Source organism: Spodoptera frugiperda, chromosome 3, assembly GCF_023101765.2.
Source record: "Spodoptera frugiperda isolate SF20-4 chromosome 3, AGI-APGP_CSIRO_Sfru_2.0, whole genome shotgun sequence".
NCBI lineage: Eukaryota > Metazoa > Arthropoda > Insecta > Lepidoptera > Noctuidae > Spodoptera > Spodoptera frugiperda.
In genome coordinates, this window is record NC_064214.1 from 4041644 (window position 1) to 4065860 (window position 24217).

Genomic DNA, 24217 nt, shown 5'->3' on the forward strand with positions numbered 1-24217 from the left:
TTTATTATGTATCGTAAAGGATTTATTTCACACAGACTTCATAACATTACCTCATTCGAATTTCCGACTTAATTACTAAACGATAGAGTTTAAAATTAATGAGAATCGACAGATACAAGTAAAGCTACGTGTATGCAACTGCGCTACGGCTCAGTATGACGAATTAATTACATTTTAATCATATCATTTGATTAACAAGTAACAACGTATTTATAATTAAAGCTGATGAGGTATGGAAGTAAATATTCGATACATTACTGACGATTGCTGGATAAATTGTACTTTAATTCGTAGTTTATTTTTGTAGATTATCTTTGAATGAGATGTAATATCTCTCTATATAGTACTCAAATCCAAAAATGCACGATTCCACTTAGATCCAAATGGTTCTATACTCAAAATTCACGAAAACCAGACTCAGGATGCTTTTCCACCAGAGATGTGGTACGCTACGTTGCTGTGGATACGTTTGGCTTCCACCAATCATAGTCATTGGTACACATAGCTCAGCACTGGTGGACATGGACTTAGTTAAGCTATGTTTTTTATATGGAAAGATGCGTGCTATGGATTGCTTCCCTACCATCGAAACATCGCATACTAGAGCTGCGCATTTTCCACGCAATAACTTATTTGCGGCAGAGTTTAGTATCAGTTTCATAGCTTAGCTTAAGCCTAATGCTTATTAGCATATCTTCGTAGCATAGCTACATATCACATCTTTGGTGGAAAAGCACCCTCAATCAGTATGATGCTCTTTAGTGCATCAACGTTCCAGTTTGAGAGTGGCTCTATTCTCCACGGCATAAAGTACTATGCCACCTATAACTGTATTAAATATTAATCTACGAGTCGAGCTGACCGGAGTCTCCAGATGCTATTTTGATGAAAATTTATGAAAGTTTAGTCAATTCTGTGCTCTATTGTAAATTATTATAGGGTTTATTGTAAGTTTCACGTCAGTGCCTGTGGTGATAGATAGAGCATTTACTGTCAAACTGATAGGTGCATAGAAAAGGAGGTGGTTACTATATTTCGTGTTTATGTTTTCGATGTTATTAGTGAGCAAACCATTATCAGTGAGACAACTCTTTGTGTGATTTTATAACCGCACCCACGACACAGGAGAAAATGTTAGTGTAAAGAAAGGTAATTAAAAATAAATCACAACACAACTGGTGAAAAGTGGGTTTGTTATAAATATCATCTTGTGAGAGTTATAAACATCATTATAAAACTTGTAACGGTAAAAACATATGTTTTTACTTCACAGAATACCCTGTACTAATAGGTAGGTAATGTAACACATATTCCTCTTACAGACAAAACAAAATAACAACAACAGCATATCTTTCAAATTCAATCCCGTACATTTTGTACAAAGATAAAGTTGGTAACACAATCAGTTATATAAACCTTGTTTTGTATTGCAAAATGGCGCATCTGAAGCTTTGAAACCGCATTTCTGGACTGTTTGTCCGACGACAGTGGCTCGTTATGCGATAACACGGCGGTCTCCCGGAGTGCACCTGGGCTCTGACGTCATAATATCAAGATGGTCGGAGATTATTAGTTCGTGTTAACGGTATACAGCAGGAATATTGGAAAAGGTTCCTTTTGATTTATGACAAAAGGAAAATTCTTAAATTACATGATTGGCGCTGTAAGTGGATAATCGGTTGGTGGCTGTACATTATTTTTCTTTTTTTATGAAATAGGGGAGACAGAGACAGTGAATGAAAAAGAAATGATTCGCCTAATAGTGAGTAATCAGCGCTGCCTGTAGCCACCTGCAACCGCAATACTAGAGAAGTGCATGTGTATTGCACTGCAAGCTCTGGGCAATGTATATTTTTCGCAGGCGTCTTTTCAGAAAACAATTATCAACTTGATTGTCAGGTTACAAATATATTGTGTTTCTAATAGATCTACGTTTCGGCATATCATGCTTTGATTTTGTGATTTTGTGATGTGAATTTTCTCTGTATGGAATTTAAGTAAACCTTCTGTTTCTTGTTATTTACTGTGTCTGTACTTGCATTCCCTGCACTTATTGTTGGTACTAATATTTCTTAGGACAATATTATATCGATGTTGATTGTTTAATTCAGAGAGATAGCTTAGTTGTTCTAATTTTAACGTTTTAATTATACATACAATTTGGCAAAAGCCAAACCATCTCTTATTATTAAGAGTTACTTAGCGTGAGAACGCGTATAAACTAACCCGTTACTAGAATTCTTAGGTGTCACTACATCTTATAATTGATTTGTTTTGTTATTTTGTTTAGATTATTTAGTAAATCAATTGCACTGCAAACACTCGATAAATAAGGCTCATTGCAGTCTTCTTCAATTTTTTTTACAGAACTAATTTATTATTCTGTAATTCATTATGATGCACTAAGTATCTACATATTCCTTTGTAATTCACAAGAAGTAGGCAAAAACTCCGGCGTAGCGTTGCATTTGGATTACTGGCCGTCTGCTGCATTTCATTACTCTGTGACAGTTTTTATTTCTACTTTCATGATGGCTGTCTTGGAACACGGAGTATAGGGATATGCAGTAATGTGGCGTTAAATAAAAAAAAATAATATAGTGATTACTTTATTTTATTTTTATTTATGCGTCATTATCTTCTCATTAGATACTTTTTATTAATTTAATTTAGCATTGTTTTAGTAGCAAGATACGGCACTGATAAATAATAAACACAGACATTACCTATAATTTTATAATAAATATCGTGAGACAGTACTAATCGAATAGTAAGTTGCGTGACGTCACCGCGTCTGTGCACTCTGTTCATGAGGAAGACTCTCTCTGTGACTCGAAACTCGTAGAGCTTTTCTCACTAAATTAACGCGAGTAAACCGTTAAATATAGTTTTATGATGCTTTTGCTATTCAAAAATAATAAATTCTTAACATGAATGTAGGTAATTTATAAATATTTTTTAAAATAATCTACAGAAAAGATTTTTAGAAGAGCAGAACAATAAGTACTTATAATAATGTTTTTCTAAACCACAAACCTAGTTCTATCCAAGACTATTACCCTATAAATACATAACTTAGAAATGTACGGGGAATTGCAGCGTAAAGTAAAGAATCGTTCGTTAAGTTGTAGCACTGAGTTAGTGGTTCCCGAGTGGCTAGCAGTTGTTACTACAGTTTTAACCAACTTAGGGGGAGGCCACAACAATGCATTCCGACACCGCATCGTAAACATTTGATCGCATTTTGACATTGTACGACAAGCCGTTTGATGTGGTCGATTCGTTTGTAAGAAAGGCAATGCGAAAGAACTTAGATATAAGAACTAGTCCAGTTCCTCGTCAAACATTGCTTGTGTTAGCCGATAAACATAAAAATGAATTAAGTGGAAAGTCTCATGAGATTTATAATATTTTTAAGTATTTTTAATTTTTAAGAGGCCTTAGGTAACGTCACTCACAACGACGAAACACAACGTAACGTTTTCTGTGAGGCTGCCGTGGTATCACCCCGGTCGAGCTGTCCCATTCATGCCGAAGCATGGCTTTCACGCTTAAGACATTTGGGTCACATTTTTAACCTAATTAAAAAAAGTAAAAGGTTCTCAGTTTGACCTGTATCTATGTATGTTTGTCCGTGATCATCTCGCGATTGGATAAACCGAATATGAAGTGGTTTTCATAAAAGTGATTTTTTACGATGTTAAACGTCTTTTTTTAATAACAGTATTGTGTTCTCGTCCTTACCAGTATTCTATGCAATAGAAAATATAATAATACATCGTTACCTCGTTGGGTTGCAGAGCACGGAGTCGTGCTTTGATTTCCGAGTCGTACACAGCATTATTGGCTTTTATTTCGCTAAGGTGCTTTCCAGTTTTCGATACTGAAATTTTATGAAGTAATTGCTTAGTGTAGAATTTTGTTGTTATTGTTAGATGAGTTTCTTGTGAATCTGTTCGTTACATTTTATCACCATCATATCAGCCACAGAACATCCACTGTTGAACATAATCGTCGATTGGGAGTGACCTGCATCTAGCAGCTCCTACGACGTTGATCATGTCGTCTACCCATCAACAAAATATCAAATGATAAATAACAAATGATATTTATTTTTGCAAATAGGTTACAATGTAACAATGTTACACGCCAATCCCTTAAATAACTAGAGGTCGGCTCATCCATTCATTTCACTATAATTCACTATAATAAATTCACTCTTTGTTAAAACACGTTTTTGCTCGTCGATCGTCTATGTACGGTGCCATTTTTGTCATCCGTCACTTGTCATGTGTCGCCTTAGTAATACAGATGCCTCCAGTTCCTAGAAAATCTTTATTTTCAATCCGTAATTGAATCCTCGCCAGGCAAAAAATCCCTCGTCTACTCACTCGCCCAAAATGTCTTGTACAAGATAAATTTATTTTGGACCGTGTTTACTAATTAGAGGGAAAGAGACAGAGATAGGGAACGGGTTATCTAAAAGGATATGTAATTCAACTCCAATTAAAGTGACTTGCAGTAAAGACCGTCTACTAATTATTGTGGCTACCCCCATAATGATACGCCATAACGTCCCATGTGTTTGTATGGTTATTTCCTTTTACGATCTATTTAAAACCTGGTTACATGCTTTGTAACTGTAGAGGTTAATTTCAGACTTGAGATGTTGCTTTCATTTTGTTTTGAGGTTAGATTTTGTCACATTATGGCTTTTGTTCTAAGAAGGGATATATATAGAGGTAGGAAAATGAAAGGTGACGCTTATTTCTTGTTTATATCAGTATTTTAAACTCCGTTATATTACTGGAACTCTGACTTGAGAAGCAACTTGAATAAAAACAAGCACAGCTTCGGCTCATCTTTGGCACGGCGTTGTTTCGAATTGTGGCTACCGTTAGCTGCCAGTGTGCTTACGGCGCGTGGCCCGGGAGCTGCAAGCGCGCGATGTGACATTGTTTTGCTTAGCTCGTATTGATTTGATATGAAATCGCCAACACACGTTGAGCAAGCGTGGTGATTAATGCTCAAACCTTCTCTGTGTGAAAAGAGGCATTTGGTTAGCAGTCGCCACTTATAGGCTGATGATGAAATGTGATGTGAACTTAGTAGTTAATCGGATGTAATTGGAGACGAGTTCATTGACACAAATCGGGCAGATGTCTAGAAAAACAATTACAAACATATGCCCGTTTGCATATTATAAACAATTTTCTGTTTGTGTCAGTCATTAAGTTGTTCACAAAATTCATTAAAATCTTGAAGATTTACTGAAGCGGTATCACTGAAACATGTTCAATTTACCTCCTGATATCAGACCGACGACGTCATAGTGTTTTAAAAACAGTGAAGCAATAGTTTGACAAAGTTTTTAAACACATTTTACATAAAACTTCTCTAAAATATTTAATTCTGGTTATGGTTTATGAAGTGATTGGTGCTTACAGCGCAATATTATTATGTAGTTACTTCGGTTTTTATAGTGTAATTAATTTTCAGTTTGTATTTTCAAATACACCCATGGCTACTTCTACAGTTAAACATTGGTGTACTTAAAGAAAAAAACAAACGAATTATCGCGTTCAATTTTCTGTTTGTATAAATCATATCGCATCAAAATGAATTTCCATTAGCAATGACAAGCAATAATTATCGACTATTATTGATACGAACATATATCGTGCACAATTATTATTATTGGCCTTCGTATGAACTTGACTCGCTGCGGCGTCACAGTGGCGGGCTGACAGGTAATTACAATAACGAATGTATCTTCTAATTATACAGCACAATGGGTTTTATTAAAGACAGCCTGTGAAGTGAGCAGAGTATATTAATTATTGAGAAAATGTGTAATTAAGGCAATATTTACTCTCGCTATGAAAACGTTGAATATAAATTATATCATACGCAGAATAAGAATTTTAGGATAATATTATTTATCAATTAATTTAACGTGTCAAGATTATAGTGAGTAAGTAAGTTAATTCAATTAGAAAATTAGTATGAGTGAGTGGTGGTGAGGTACTACGACGTAGCGGATGGCTACGGCGTAGCTAGAATGCTACGGTGCTACATTTTTATGAATCACGATTAGAGTTCTGTTTATCATAATTTTAGTACGGTACCGTACACTAATTAAAATTTTAGCTATGAAGAATAGGGAAAAATAATAGTTTTCCTCTTTTAAGCCATTGTATCACTAATTACGAAAACAACTTTATTGTTCAATCAACAATGGATTGGTGTTTGGTTATTTTCTTTTATTAATATCACAAACAGCCTTTATCTATTGACTTCCTTTAAATGAGGGAGTCAAATACTTCTTAGAGTAAATGACATTATAAATCAAGTTAAAAACAAGAAAGGGCAATGACCAACAGGTCGATAGTCCCGACAAAATTAAAAGTACAAGCAATCAATAAATGTACAGTAAGACAAACGGTTTTCGATTCCTTTCGAATTAAATTTGATTCGAATCAAATTGGAAAAAAATTAACGTCACACAGAACTTACACACACAACGACACACCTTTTATCTCCGGAGGGGTGGGCAGAGGTGTAAATTACGGCATGTAATGCCGCTATACAATGTACACCCATTTTTCACCATTAGTGTTGTAAGTCCCATGTAATTCCAGACTGAGAATTTTCGAAAATCCGAAAAAAGCTCAGCAATACTGTACCCTACTCGGGAATCGAACCCGAGACCCCTTATCCGGCAGTCGCACTTGCGATCATTCGACCAACGAGGCAGACTGATAGAACATAATGACTTATAATTTACGAAAGGGTAGGCAAAGGTGCATTTCACACTCATATTAATACTATACATGTGATTATTTGGATGTGTAAATTATAAGCTGGCTTGGGTGATAGGATACTTTTATCCCACGGGAATGTGGGCTAAAACGCTGGCAGAAGCTAGTTTAATAATGATTTTAATTAACTACGTTTAAAAACACCCAAGATCAACCTCTTTATTTTTTTAAGTCAAAACCATTTAATATTGTATGTACTAGGCACAATCACAGACTAAAATAATTAAATCTCATGGTTTATCTTTTTTAAAATAAAAATTAAACAAATAACAAACAAACCTCTTTTGATATAAAGTGCAAAAGCTTTCTCCACAAATTCCGTACATTGAGAAATGTTAGTTGCACCTGACCGGTGTCTTAATATGTTGCAGTCTTTCCGACGCCATCTTTGAGTCAAATCTCGACAGCTGTTCGGAGTGGGCATTACAGGTTCAGACATGTTTTGGTGAAATTCGCGAGGTTTTATTCTATTGGACAGGGTAATGGGTGCTGTAAGTGTTGGTTTGAGAGATTTTTGTAACCTTAAAATTGTAAAATACTTACTAAAGTATAGGTTGTTTTCTCTCAATGCCATTTTTCTAGGAATTCACTTTAAACAGAAAAAAATATCATGAAAACAATGATTTCAGAAAAGCATATGTGTTAAACCCTGTGGGCTAACAATAAGGTATATTTATGTATTGCTCTAAGGGCGATATAGGAACCTTTTTTATCCTTCTTCATATAAAGTATTTTTTAATAAAACGTTACCCCAGACTAGGATTTTCTTCTATGTCGTAAGTGTATTTACAAACATACAAAAAGTTGCGTTGAAACTTTTGATATATATAAAAGAGCAAATCCAAGGGCCCATCACTAGTTCTCACCTTAATGGTCAAAAATCTAAAGAAATAAAGGAGTTCCTGTAAAAGGTTCCCGTTTAAATTGTATTCATTTGTTTCAGTCATTGTTTTTGTGACCAGGCGTGGGTGGCTCCCACACTAATTTAAACAATCACGGAAAGGTCAAAGACACCCACCGTTCAAACATTTTGTGAATACTTTCGAAGCCTCTCTGTAACACTTCCCGGTTGGAAGGAATTTACTATTGTTTAGAGTTGTTTACTAATGAACTAATGACGTAAACATTTGAATACTTATGGAAATGTAATGACAATCTTTTTTTCTACGATAGTCTAGACACAGGTTGATATTTTTCATGGTATATGTCGATTAACTAGCAGACGGATCACTTGACGGTAAACTATTGCCGCCGCCTATGGACTCTCGAAACACCAGAGGTGTTACAAGTACGTCGCCAGCTTTTTGAGGGTTAGGAATTGGAGGGTTGTTGGGGACTCAGGGATTGAGAAGATTGGGAAGTAGCAGGACCTAAATCTTAACTTATTTTTTGATGTTTATGAGTTCCATGTATTATGAACGACTTGAGTGCACCTTTAGAACAACTAATGTCAGACGTCACGTAATCATTATTCGTAAATTAAATATTAGCTACTGCTATTGTAAAAAAAGTTACAGTTTCACTACAAGTACTTTATGGCAGTAATAATACTTGTCCCAAAAACAATCATTTCCTGATCCAAAAATCAAATTCATAACCCATAACCAAATCATAGTAAAACCGCCATACGAAAAAAATCTATTTCCGTCTCAAATAACGTAACGTAAGGACCATTGAATATAAAGTAGCTATTATGTACTTACAAATCCATTTATATGTTACATATGTGTACATATACGAGTACGTTGAGCGGTTACATCCATCACATTTGGTTTGACAAGCACACATGTTTTCGCTCCCGACAAGAAAAATATATTCAATATCTCACCATCTCCCAAGCGAACTGTTTTAAATCTATAGTAAAAGTTTTAAGTTGTGTGGTGAATGCATTTGTCATTTCTAGTCTTCCCGTGGGTGTGATAAGATATAAAACATACAGGGCAGGAAAGAAATGCTTTCTGATAAACGTGGACATTTTAAACTACAATCTTCAACCCAACTATGCATGGAAATTATTGTGAATTCTCTTATATAGAACAGGGTTACTCTTGAAGCCAACCTCAATGTTAATGCAATAAAATCTCAATTATTATTTAATTTTACTGTCAAAACTATGTAACCCTAATCGTAGCTGTTAAATAGCATTCAGAGTACAGACGGTATTTAGTTCATTCAATATCCACGTAATACTGATGCAATGGGCGCTAGTGTTGCAACTTAAGAGTACGAAAAAAAGTCACAATAACAAACTCGATCTACAGGCATTGAATTCAAGAGTTTTTTAATTTTTAATTTTCCAAACACATTAAGCCGTACCAAATTGTATTTTTAGCAGGATTTTCTTACTCTAGACTTCAAGAGATTTCGAGATCAATAGGGAAGATGCAAAAATAATATTTATGAAAATTTTGTTATTAAAATGCTAAAAAAGAATAAAAGAAGGGCCACAGCAAGGTTTTCATTTTATTTAATGTTGATTTTTATCATAAATTATGAATAAAAAGTTACATGTAAAGAAACGTATTTCAAAACACCAATCAGTGTTTAGTGACGTCACTCTTGCTATGTCAACTATTGACAACTTTGAGTTGTGAACATTTTAAGCGAAAATTATTTTGCATTTATCGGCTAAAAATGGAAGCTGGGTTTATCAAAGCAGATTCTAGGAATCTACCAAAAGTTAGCGTAGACATGGTTGTAACTTTTTTATGGAAAGTGCGGAGTTTTCGAGTGTAGAAATAATATGGCGATAACCCAATCGGCTATGTTCAAATCAAAAGAGATGGAGAATTATGTATAGTAAAAAGTCGAGTTACGCCGGAGCATGAAATACGTAAAGAAGGTTATCGTGTTACAGCCATTATAAATGAAACGCAAAGCTTGGTTCAGTCCTGCCAATGCGAAGATTGTGCGGCTTCTGAAGGTAAACATTTCAGGTTATTTTAAATAGTTAATCTGTAGCATGGATAATTTAGACTAAAATCTATTTCCAGGTGGGTGTAAGCATGCTGATGCACTATTGCTATGGTTACACAGAAGATCTGAGGAGCCTCCGATAACGTCCATAACATGTTATTGGAAAAAGACAAAATTATCTATATGTACTTCTAGAAAATCATTTATAAAAGCGATACAATGCTTTTATAAATGAAGTTATGAATGCTGCAAAGAAATTCTGGATAGATGCTGTGTTTCCAAAATTAAAAGATATTAATTACATGTTTTTTCTGTAACCATTTTGTAGATATATAAAACTTTGTTTTTTAAATACTTTTTTTTATTCAATTTTAATTAAAGGTGATTGCAAATTGACAAGCGCACAACAAATGATTATACTATAGTCTAAATGGGGAATTAGGAAATGATAAACACAGGCATGTGGCTTCAAAAAGCAAACTCACGCAGTCTTCTGATCACTCTTTCAATATGAATTCGCAGGCTTGCAATTTTCTTTGACCTTAGTACATCATCTCTTGAACTTTTCTTAGTGTTGCTAACACTAGGTGGTCTTATCAACTGAAATTGCTTGTGCAAATGTGCTTGAAGCCTCTGTCTGCCATGATACAAGCTCCAGATGGTAAAATGTCTATACATTTTTAGCTTTTTCTCAGTTTGGGATCAGAAGGCCTAGTTAAAAACAATTTATTAGGAAATTTGGTTGAAGTTGATGGACACAATGGCACGAAACATGAGTCAATACGGCTTTTTTGGTGCTGTTGTTGTAATAACCAGATGTTGATGGGATGTCCATTTTTAGTTTTATCAAAATATATCTTGAAAATAGAGGAAATTTTGAAAAAAGCCAGCGACGGTAACAAACAGTGAACAGTGACAGACATCGACAAACAGGTATGACGTCATCGGAACTATAGGTCCGTTTCCGCGCGAAAATTTAAACTGTCAGTTTCAAAACGCATTTTTTGCAATAAATTAGGGTTTTTTTTAATTTTTAATATACTTGTGGTCTATTCTACATGGAATGCTTTACAATGAAAACATAAATAAAAATATTGCATCTTCCCTATTACCAGGGTGGACGAACGTATGATACTAATACATTATCTCCTTTTGATATCTATAAGGCGCTACACGACAAACAACTTTAACTGAATCTAGAATTAAAGAATAAAAACTAAAAACACCACCAAAAAGGTACATTGAACCTTGTCATTAATCACAGATAAAACAAGTACTTGCTACCTCTGAGGACCAATTTTCCGAGGGTGTCGTCTGCCTTAAGATAAGACGTTTCTGAAGAGTTCTGCTGTCCGTGCTAATTTGAATTAAATTCCTAAGGATTACTCCAAGTACCTCTCTAGAGTAGATTACGTCGGTTTCCCTCACCTGTATAATGTTTATACTTATCTAATTAAGTGCTGCGACTAAGGAGTTTATAGAGTGGATTAGATTTAGAGTTGTTTTGTAATTGGTTATCAATTTGATGTATTTATAAATGGTTAGTTGTAATAACAATCCAGTTTGTTTGAGGTGGCTTGCCAAGATATGAGCTTATAGAGATACTTATGATTTTTATGTTACGTGGCCCATGACATACTACAAATAGTCTATTACATTCGAAATAAGAATATTAATAATCCTTAAATAGGTAATATGCTTCTGTAATCCTGTCAATCAAACATGACCTTTCTTCAAAGACACTCAAACCACTCAACTAGGCAGATATTCATAAACCTACACAAAAGATGAACTCACAGATTACAGTAAATCTCGGTACCAGAGCGGTACAATAAAACATATTTATCCATCCATAATATTGGCTAGTCCATTTCTTGGCGGACCGCAGGTATATTTTACTCAAAATAGTTAACCCCTCGAGTAGCAATTCTCCAGCAAGACACAAATACAGGCCCGGGCTTGCCAGCCACAATGGCGTCCGCTTCAAATATTTATCATGCAATTCCCGCTGCTCTCATTCATCTATGCTGCAATTTATTTTTCAGCGAGCAACCCTGTAAACCGTGATCCACTTAGGATTAGTGCACATTGGCCACATCCGGATTGAAATGGTCGTCAAATGGAGGGGCCATTCAAATTGAACTGGTCGGTGTATCACGCCACACATATGTACGTAGAGGGGCTTGAAATACTATAAACTGTATATATACTGTCTATATTGGCTAAGACGATATGAAGAAAATATAATTTGTTCTGTCTTTCCACACAATAAAGGTGTTTACTATAAGATTTTTAATGTATTGAGCTTCCAGCCTATGGTTTCGTCTGCTTTACCTTTGAGTACTTTACTTAATTTAACCCACATATTATTTAATGACACACCTTCTATAGGTATTTCTGAGATATTTTCCGTAATCTTAATAATACATTGCGTTATCAGAGAACTCGAGATCAGTCACACACCAATCGCACTTGCGCACATCGAAGAAGGTGAATCAGCTTTAACCAATATTTAATTTTTACGAGAAATAAATGTTTTATTAAATCGTATTTATTATGCGAATCGTGGAACTGATGAGTGACCTGATTCCAGTAATCTACAGGCTGGTATCCGCCGGTATATGATGATGTATGTGGAATCATAATGGCTTCCTGGTCGCTTTTATGTGCTGTTGAGTTCTGATTATTTACAGAAATGGCGTTTAAACCTGAATGAATGTATTACCATAAAAATATTTGAATTATCGTGAGACCAAACATACCAAATTAGACAATCAATTTACTCAGTCAAATGTTTCACATAGTTCCTGATTATAAGCTTCGGTTAAACTTGAAACTTTCCGGACATTCTCGTAATTGACAATCCACAAAATTAATTTGTTTTTTAAATGGTAAGCAGTATATTTTACCTTAAAAAGATCAAAAATCAATTGCAGGACACAAGCTGCTCATAATTCTTAAAAAATAATTATAATATCTTATTTTTTTATATTAGTCTTGGTCAGTAAAATTCACTCGAGTAAGACTACCGAAACACTAACGAGTAAAACCCAGAGCACATTGTAAACCGATTGGGATTAATCAATGAATCGTCACCAGTGTACTCTATTCCTAAACCGTGATCCATTTAGGGACGAGTTGCCCGGTTTAGTAGATTTCAGTAAAACAAGTGAGCGTGCTACATACTTTACCTAATTGTACCTTAGTTTTAACAAGAGTTACAATGTAAAATGTGCTCCAAATTGAATTGAATTTTATGAACATATGCGTTTAGGTTTCTTTTTTAATGATTTGGGTATGAACTTAAAAAGAGAATGTATTTTGGTTTTTAAGGGATAGTGGGTTTTAGCTTTGATAGTTGAATGAAATATTTAATTTATTTAGTAGAATAGCTTGTAGGTAGATGCCTATACATAATGTATGCATCTCAATATATTGTGGTAACTTAAGGTTGCGTTAGTTTGAGAATAGAATAAATATAATAAATGACACTGTTTATTAACATCAGTTAGTTGCGCCGTGTTGTTTATCGCGCATTTTACCTATGATTATGGGCCCCTGACAAAGCTTAAAACTAATTGAGTCACTTCGTCGAACAAAAAAATGAGCAAGCTATACAGTCTAATTGATTTATATGTTTAACGAATTACGATAGTTCTACTTAATACAAAAATAACATAACCTAATCAAAATCTGTGACCTCGAGACATAAAAATAGGTTAAAGAGAAACGGGAATCATAAAAATGTATTAAATAATCAATTCTCTGTTAAAATCAAAGTCAAAGATTCTATAATAAGAATATAAATTGAAATAGAATAATTTACCGATAAAATATAGGTAATGATAACAACATATTTACATAGAAATACATAAATACATTCAGTTTGTTCGTGTTAGCATTTTCCCTTTGAGTTTGAAGATTTTATTTAGATATTTGATCATGTTATTTGCGTAAACAAATATTTAAATGAAGCTGTTTTGTGATATTTCTTGTGAAATGTTAATACTAGATTAAGTCGGATTTCCACCAGAGATGTGCTATGCTATGTTGCTGTGGATGCGTTTGGTTTCTACCAATCATATTCATTGATACACATAGCTTAGCACTGGTGGAAACGGACTCAGCTAAACTTTGTTTTTTATATGAAAAGATGCGTGCTATGGATAGTTTCACTACTATCGATACATCGCGCACTTGAGCTGCGTATCTTCGCACTACAGCTACATAGCTTAATATCAGTTTAAACGGTAGCACTTAGCCTTACATCTTAGCTTACCTATTACATCTTCGTAGCAAATTTCTGGTCTGGAAAAGCGCCCTAACAAGGTGAAATCAAATTGGGAATTATTCGCTGTTTGTACCTTTGTATTTAGACTATATTAATTCTATATATAGAATTTACTTATAGATATTTTCTGTAAGGAAATATTACGTAATACGAGTACCTAAAAAGGAAATGTTCGAATGTTTCCTAATTTATTTATCTTATTCGTTCCCAATTATAAAAATAAAAGCAAGTAGTTTTTTTTAATATAAGTCGGTAAACGAGCAGACGGATCACGGCCCATGGATGCCCGAAACACCAGAAGCGTTACAAGTGCGTTGGCGACCCTTTTGGGGGTTAGGAATTTAAGAGTTGTTTGGGGATCGCGAATTGGAAAGATTGGGAAGGAGAGTAATTGAGCCCTCTGTCACGTGTAAAGTTAAAACTGCACAGTTAAATCGTGAGGTGTGTAGCGTAGACCATAATTAGATCAAGAACTAATAGCAGAGCACTTACTGAAGTTTGTGAGTTACGAGATTTATTCGAGTAAGTAGCGGAAAACTTTAATTCTTTACTAATTGAAGTTGACGTGTGAAAATAAGAACTGGATGAGTCTGTGAAAATATCTTTTTTTTTATTTTAACTGCAATATCAGCAGGTAACAGTGCATTACTGGACTATGGACTGGCCTGGACATTATCTTCATAATATTAAAGGTCATCAAAGACCTAGTTATAGTGGTCACTCAAAAAATTTTGTATTGAAAATATATGATATGTCTTGCTATACCTTGTTATAACACATATTATAGTTAGGTTTGTGACGGCATAAAAGAGATTAAGATTGGAATTGCTTACCTGAGTTTGTTTACAGGAGAAGTGCCTTCAATTCCAGCGTTTGTAGGTGTCTTAAAGGCAGGCGTGTCAACGCATCAGCTCTGACCTCTACACCGGATGGCCAAGCTGTAAATAATAAAAGAAATACATAGAATTTAAATAGACAATTGTTTTATACTAAAAAACTAATCAGTTTCGAATTTTCAATCCTGTATTTGCAAAACTCCCACTCAATGAAATTGTGAAAAAAATAAAGAGTACTGTTGAAAATATACTAAATTGAACCCTTTTTTTAGTAAATCCTTTTTTTTTATTAGGTTGCCTTGGCATTGCTGGCGAGAAGCGATAAGCGACAGCGAAGATGGTTATAAGTATAAAAGTAATAGGCTAGTTTCCTACTTGCCAAATTAATACTTTTGTCGAAACGTCTAAAAAGATATTTTGTATAATTTTTTGTATGAAATATGACATGATAGGTTTTACATCAAATAGCAGGCTTATTTCTAAAAAAATTGCTTAATTCGTAAATTAAGTAGATCATCAAATGTACAAATGAAAATATTATTGTATTGTGAAATTTCACTTGCCTGTCTAGGAATCTGTCATCAGGTTGGATAAAGGGCATTAATTATGTTTTTAATCTAACTGCCCATAACTATCTACTGTCAAAAGTCATACATGTTTGATGTTAAAATGTTCTCCTTAAATAAGGTAATGGTTTTTTTCGACATACTTCGAAACAGGCGTTTAAGTACGAACAAAACAATCGATTTTCTCTGATACGAAATCGCTTACGCTTACTTCAGAGCATAGTCCTAATACACACATACGCTTGAAGATTGGATTGCCTAAAATGTATCTTGTATATATTTAAAGGAGTACGGATATTTGAGCCGAGATATATACCAGTAATGTACTCAAACATATTATATATATCCCATTACTTTGTATACATAATATGTGATACATTATGTACTATATGCTCAGCTAATGTGATCTTTTATTATTGTTTGAGAAAGATTTATGTGCATGAATACACTAACCCGTTTTTATAGTTTGATTTGTGTAATAAGACAAATATGCCTATTTAGATTGTGAATGGGATTCGTGACAAACTAATTGTTTTTTAAATAAACCGTTTCATTTAACTTAACCTGTTTGTTTGTTTGGGTCGAATTTAGTATTTGGTATTTAACCCCTTCCTGGCAATAAATCGATCAGATATTTGGTACAGGCTATATTGATGACTTTAAGAAATTAGTTTAACTTAAAAAAAATATTCTTATTTTTAAATGCAATTTACAAAATTATTCTAGTTTAGTAACGTACACTCTATGATATTAAAAGATAAATAGTTTTTGGGACAAAGTAGAAATTTCAATGAAATTAGACTTAATAGAAATTTTAAATAAAGGCAAAACGTCCAGTATAATTTTGGAGAAAAATTCTATATATTCTCTTTTATCTTACGCAAATTACATTGTAAACAGTAAATAACTGGTATATAAAAATATTTTATCACATTAAACGGCATTAATAGTCTTTTCTTGTATGGTCATCAAGATTAAGTACCGTAAGTGTATACTAAATATTGAATCTATCAGACGTTAGGAATTACTAAGACCCAAACTAACAAACAGGTTGAGTTAAACAAAACCGTTTAAAAACAGTTTTATTTTAAGTAAAAAGCTTCTAAAAAAACTATGGAATGTAAATAAAAAATTCCAGACTCAAATGAGAAGCGATAAAAGTCAATTTCGAATGTCTGGTTCAGGTAGATTTCTTAATGTTACGACGATATTATGATCATATTTTCAAGCTAATTAGGTCTTTATGGGGAAAGTTGAGTTTGCTAATTATGTCTTACTTACTAAGACTATGTTAGTGGCTGAGGTGAAACTAGTAGAGATTGCTGGCTTGCTGGATTACACAATTTATGTTGCTATGATTGGACGACGTTAAATATACTAGACGTGCTTTTAAATTCGATATAGTGGAAAAATAATATATACATGGGCATTTTTATTATAGAGCAAAACAAGTCGGGTTTATATGTTATGTACTTAGACCATTATTTGATTGTTGACTTTTAAAAAAATTCAATTATGAAATCTTTTAGTTGACTTTGATTAGTATAATTATTTTTTACAGAAACATTTACAAAACCTTTTCTTTCTATGAGTCTTTCTATAAAAGAAACATGTCTAACATATTTTGAAATCCACAGTTTTGATAAAAATGTTCGAATATCTTCAGAATCAGTTTAATATGTTAGTGTCAGAACAATAGTTCCAAGTTGCGGGCGTTTGAGATACTTGTCCGGTCTAGTCGAGCTAAGTTTGAGTATGTTAGTATCTCCAGTGAGTTGTTGGTCTGTACATAATCTTTGTATATATATAGTTATTTATGTGTAGACTTGTATAACATGATGTTCAACTTGAATTTTGATGTGTAGAGAGAGAAAGAAAGAGAGAGAGAGAGAGAAAGGGAGAGAAAGAAAGATATGTTTAGTACTTGCAAGGAAATTATAAGGATCTATAGTTTCAATACCGTTTTTTTTTGTATGAAAATGTGTGACCTTACTGTATTTATTTATTTAAACTTGTTTATACAAAAGTAGATACTAAATATTGGAAATAAGGTTTATTATAGATTGGGTCCTCTCGATGATAGCTAATAGTACGACACACACACACCAAAATCACTTGATTTTACTAAAACAATGATTCACTTCCAGCTACTACATCTTTGTATCCAGGTACTCGATACAATTTCATAGAAACTTGTACGTAGGAAGCTCGGCAGTGATTACGGGCATCCGTCCCTGGATGCGTACCCCCCACCTACCTCTTAATAAATCACCCCCATGTTATTAAGCAACACGTCTTCTTTCTATAACAACTTACTATAGTCTGTTGGGTGTGGAGAATTATTTTTTGTTGTTGTTTTTTGTTTTTAGAGAGTTTAATGAAGATATTTAGGTTAGAACTTCGGTAGAAATGCACTGTCTTTACTTATCAAATATATTTTGTAATATCTCTCTATATAAAAATCATTTGCTGTTCGTTATTCGATAAAACTCAAGAACAGTTGTACCGATTTGGCTAATTTTGGTCTTTAATGATTTGTGGAAGTCCAGGAAAGGTTAAAGTGTGAGAAAAACAAAATGTTTGAGGCGGTACGAAGTTTATACGGTACTATTATAGTATAAAAATTAATACTTTGTATTTTATTCCGCATTTAATATAATAAAAAAAAAAACAATAATTTTATTATAATCATATTATTTTTATGTTATTTGTGAATGTTTTACTTCCAATTTTAACAGTAAATGTTGGCTGTACAAGAAAAAAATAGCACATTTATTCTCCTTAATAAAAAACGCAGGGCTAAAAATACAATGTTTCTTATCGATTCACTACGAAATTCCATAGCATTTATAAAAAGTTAACATTTCTGTTTAAAACATAAGTAATTATACTGAAACCAGACAACTATTCATCGTGAGCTTATCTCCGAGGACGTAGCGTGTTACATTTTAATTCAGAAATTATTACAATTCCAACTTAAAAACAAAAACAAAAAGCTATGAATTATAGCAAGGTGCACGCTACACCTGTGTGTGACGTCATGAATAACCCCCCCCCTCCCCTCCCACATTACGTGATTCGAATGTACGAAAATAACAATGTTAAGCAAGTAAATAATTTCATACATAAGGGTGAAGAAAAATTCTTCAGACCCTAAAACATGTCGTAACGACTTAAATCTGAATGAAATAGGAATTCAGAGAGACGAGAGACACTTGAAAATCGGTGGTACGTGGGTAGAATGTGTTACGTACTTTTTGTGGTACATATTTGTATGGTACATACTTACGGCTTTGAACATCGGTGAAGTGGTGATGTGTTTCAGAGAATTTCGAAAGCGCTCTACGATTTGTCGTAGTCATTCTACGGCGTAGCAAGTCTGTCGTAGCAATTTGCTACGGCGTAGCAAAAACAAATTTCAAAGAAATGTATGGAAGAAAAATTTGCTTCTGCTTACTCGTACTACATTCCCGAACCGTTTGAAACGAATATTGTTAGAAAACTTTCCTAAAGTTGAACTTTTCATTACTTTCGTCTCAATTACAATAATAATACGAACCGCTTGGATTGTTAAAAGACAGAATATTATATGTCATTTTGGAAATAATTACATCCGAGAACAAAGGCGAAGTTGTGAGACGAAAATTTTCCAATGAACATCTGTTGTATTCTCTTCAAAGGCCCTTAATAACCCGGTAGGCTTTATAGCCGCATTTCTGTTAAATTAATGCATTTTCGCTGCCGAAAACCGTAGTCGTTTCGCGTTCCATACATTAGTCGAATTATGAACACAACACCTTTTAATTATAACGTCACGTAAGACTGTTTACACAGTGGAGTGGAGATTGAGACGTATTTGCGGATTGTGTGATAGAATAATATAAAGATAAACAAATTAATAAAGCTCAAAAATTTGATTTAGTGGTTCATAAATTTTATGTTTTTTTTAACTAAGGTACACGAGACGTTTCTAACTAATCTAACTAGTATTTTTAATTAAGATAAATGTGCTCTGTGTTTTATTGAGAATTAAAAATCGAAAATGTTTCACGTTATTCCTGAAATCAAACCTTTGTGATCAGTTATCGCACTAGCAAAGCAGTTTGAGTGTTAGAGTACATTTTCTCAGAACCTATTCTAGTACACTCGCCATGCCACACAAGTGTTGACGTCATAGTACTACGTACAGTTTACAAATGCGACACTTAAATAGTCACCATTTATAAACATACGTATAAAGTATTTTGGGCATTAATCTATTAGCAATAGAGTGCATCTGTTACTGGGAGTGAAAAAAAATTCCTTCGCTATGATTTATGACTGGATAATTCGGGAGAAGTTGTTAGAAAAATGTGTATTTGAATATTAGAAGGTTTATTTATATATTTATTTATTTAACACTTTATTCCATATACACTGTGAAATTGGCGGACTTAATGCCATGGGCATTATTTTCATTCTAGTCCCTAGTTCATCGAAAGTTTTGTAGGCCATCAAATTAATAGACTTCTTCGAATGTCTATAAATAGATGAAACCTATTGGATTATAGATTTAGTCTATACTGGGATAAGAAGTACAGAATATTTTGTTGAATATTTTTGGTTTATAACCTACTGTTGAGGCATGAAATCTTGAATCATCATTATTGGACTATGGCATCTACATATGTTTGCCATATTTTTAGCATATATTATATATTTGAATGTATTAGTTTGAAGTATCAAATATGTAGTATTATATTAGGCTCTTATGAAGCCTGGGAAGTTGAAGATTAAAATTTTACTTTTAATAACTTAAGGTTTATCAGAGAGCGCCAGATACTAATTTATGTCAGCCAAATGAGTAATCATTTATTTACGTTCAACGAAAATGAAAGCTTCGTTTCGATCTCAATAAACGTAAACAAACTCTTATAGCAGATAATTTTGGTTTTTACTTTATACTTTTTGAATAAAAAGTATTATTATAATAAACCGACATTCAGTCAATGATGTGTACAGGTACACACGTCTTATGAAAACGTGAAGCCCGTGGGAGCAGCGGGGTCGTGTGGTCGCGTATGTTTGTGAAACAATATCGGTGACGTGACGACGGAACAATTAATTATAATTTTGAACCGAGATTTTACGCTTTTATTGCTTTAGCGTCGAAATTTATTTCCTTGTGGTTACTGATAATGTTCGAATTATTTCACTTTATTGTTTTATTATAGGTATAAGAGTTTATGAGTCGCACGTGGAGCGTTGCGGTTTTGAATGTGTATTATAATATTACGATGAAATGCTTTTATATTTAATATCACTGAATGTTCAAAAGTATTAATAATGAAGTTGTTCTGTAAAATGCAACTTCAACGTGGATTATTCTTTCTGTTACACGTTGTACAAAAAATAAATCAATAACATATTAATTTATCAGTTTAAAGGCTTGTTTCACAAAGTTTTGATAGCCACTAAGTCCCAGATAAATTTGAATTAAGAACGTAGTTTATGAACATACAGCAACCAGTACAATATACGGAGCTGCGGACTACCTGGCGGGTTAACCGTGGCTCCGGCTCGAAAACAGGAGTAAGATCAGGGTGGTTTTAAGCCAGTAAGAGTCTGACACTTCCTCTCGCCTTGCCCAAAGCGGGAGAAGTCATTAGATGATTTCCACCCCTTAAAAAAAGGGCTTAAAATATTTTTTTCTTATTGATTCCCAACGAAATTTCATACCATTTACAAAAAAAGTTAACATTTATGTTTAAAACATAATTATACTGAAACCAGACAACTATTCATCGTGAGCTTATCTCCGAGGACGTAGCGTGTTACATTTTAATTCAGAAATTATTACAATTCCAACTTAAAAACGAAAAAAAGCTATGAATTTTAGCAAGGTGTACGTACTACTAGCGTCTGATTTATCTGGATACTGTTTAAATCACATATATTATTCGAAAACTCGATCAAGGGACACCTCCAATAGTTCAATATAGAAAACGAAAAGATTTTTTGGACATATGACACGTAGTCAATTTTCTTAGCCAGGAAGAAGTAGGCTTGGGTGGGAAGTTTAAGGGGGAAGACATGATCATCCATCATATTCAGTTTGACAAGCACATGTGTTCTCTGAATTGAACAGTTTCTCTTCTCTGGAGGCGTAAAATTGGTTTAAGTTATGAAATATCAGCGGGTATTATATTTTAATTTATTTATCATTTATGTTAAAAGCTTCGTTGATGTAGTGGTGGCCAGACTCACCGTTGACTTAGGGTTTCATGGTCGAAACGAATTCCTTTCTCGAAAAACGCATCACACGCAAATAGTTGGTTGGACCCATTGTAATTTTTTTTGTCATTTATAAAATTGGTTTGTAGAGTCCAATAAAAGATAATTTAATAAAAAATCTAGACAAAGAAATGAGAAATAATTTTACATAGCTACTGAGAAAACGTTAAAGTGTTAAACGCGAAAAATTGATGTGACATTGAGTGTGTATCTTTATGCAATACGTGAGTTAATTTGAAGTTATGGTGTATACTACCATATTGTTATCGACATGTTTCTTGAACGTTTACTCTTCAATCGCTTCAGCTTATGGCATAGAACACACGCACATATATCTGCCTAGGTTTGTTTGTTTGCAATCTTTCATACGGCGTGATGGATTTGGTTTTTTAATAGGAACATTTTATCTTCATACACCCAATGTTATCATAAATGATCATTATGTAATAAAAGTTGGTAAACTTTTGTTTTGTTCCTGGAAAAGTTTTCTATATTAGGACTAACATTTTATTCAAAGGCTAAGTTATTTATTTCATATAGACTAAGAAGGCACTTTTGAACGTCAAAGCAAATATAATAATCTTAAAAATGTCTCTAGTGAAACTATTTGCTGGTACCAAAGTATAGATTCCTGTGGAGAAGACCGTGCAAGTAACTCCGTATATATTAACTCAAGCTGTTAGTAGATAATTTGCTTATACTCTTCATCTATAGCATAATAATGTTATGTTTTAAATCAGCAGCATGTGAATTACTGTTGGATTATGGGTCTTTACCATGAAAGGGTTTGTCATAATCCTCACGTTTGAGTTCGAGATCAAAGTTTAAAATATTCTAATTCATCCTAAATCGCTGCGGTTTTAAATAACGAAAATGTTGATTTTCACATACAGAAACACTCACATAATAATTTCCTGCTTTTATTTCTACACCAGTGACTTCAAAAGCAAAGGTGTGTGAAGATAAAACCGGCGTGCTAGTTAGATATTTCAAAACATGGACGTATAAATCATAAGAGTAGTTGAAAAGTACTCGGAAACTCTAGATAAATGAGTTCTGTTCGTTGGATATAATAAATACTGGTTTTGTATTGTTACTTGATGTTTTACCGTTACTGGTAAGTATAGATTACATCTTTTCTTGTATTATAAGTCCGGATAAGAAATACTTAGTGTATGGTCTTGGGTATGTCTTTTGGTTTTTTAAAACTAGGCTTTTTTCCTATGTCGTGGGTGCGTTTAACGGGGCCGATACATAAAGAGTTGTTCCGTGCGGGAATCGAAGCCAATTTTGACTTTGACTTTCTCGAAAAGACGTTCGACGTATTAAACAAGGCCTTTTATAAGTATTTAACTCTTTTATAAGTATTTTGTTCAATATACGTGACGCTTAAAAATAATTATTTCAATATGCATGGCGTATGTGACCTATGCGGTCTTACAAAATCTTTATATATTTAAGAAAATAATCACCACTTTCCTAAATAAGAAATTAGACAAGTTTTCACTAAAAGTGAAACGGTAAAAGAGTTAAGAGGGTAAAAGTTTCGGCAACTCTCGATAACTCGGTTAGTTTGCAGTCTGGTGTCGTAAATCGGCTGTTAAATTAGTTTTCGGTTAAAGTGATGAGTTAAACTAAAATAATGTAACTTACTTTGTCACTTCGGGAAAGATAAATTAAAGTTTTTGATGTGCCGCCCAAGATTGTCTGATTGATTGGAATCTTTACAAGTAGGAGAGTTTGTTTATTTTGGTTAATGGGACGATTCTCCGAAATTGCAGGTTCGAATTCAAATACTTATTGTTTATGTGCTGAATAGTTGAGGAGTATTATATTTATAATAAAGAAGATATATACAGAGTGTAAACGGAACGCTCCCAAAAAAACTACACATTTTTTGTTTGTTTTTATAATTTTAATCGTTTCAGTTTTCTTGTTATCCATGTAACATCAACATTAAGAATATATAAGAACTGTTATTACATAAAACAAACATAACTCAAACTCGTTCCTTACCATCACCTGTTTGCAGCGTTTGGGAGCGTTATGTTTACATCCTGTATCGATTATTATTTTATTATAAGTGCACAGCAGAGGAAATCGCATAGGTTTAGTTGTAAGATAATATATATTGTAAATGAAAATGATCGAAAACTGAAAAAATCCCTAACAGTTCTTCACATAACAAGGAAATGAAACTCATTACTATAGCTAAACAATTTTACTCGTCCACAGAGGGAGTTAGTCTACCTACCTAATAAAAACCCATATTCAAAAAATCCTTGCCCAGCTTCGATGCTGCACAGTTATACCAATTTCATTAAAAAATGGAGTGGCTTTTACCAGCCACTATTCGAAGTTTTTACGTATAAAATAATATTTTACACGGCCGTATGGAATAACGAATAAATTAATTAAATTACCCAATATTTATATAGGTTTTCGTTGTGAAATCTGATTTGTTTGAATAAAATCGGTTTTTTAGTGTAAGTTTAAAATTGTATTCATTAGTAG

General features: G+C 33.4%; 1 long non-coding RNA gene across 1 annotated transcript; it reads left to right on the forward strand.

The window, feature by feature from the left end:
- Positions 1-9193: 9193 nt before the first annotated feature.
- On the forward strand, positions 9194-10212 carry LOC118274059 (uncharacterized). The gene is made up of 2 exons (XR_004783450.2): positions 9194-9744; positions 9815-10212. It is a non-coding gene; the product is annotated as an uncharacterized LOC118274059 (long non-coding RNA).
- Positions 10213-24217: the final 14005 nt, after the last annotated feature.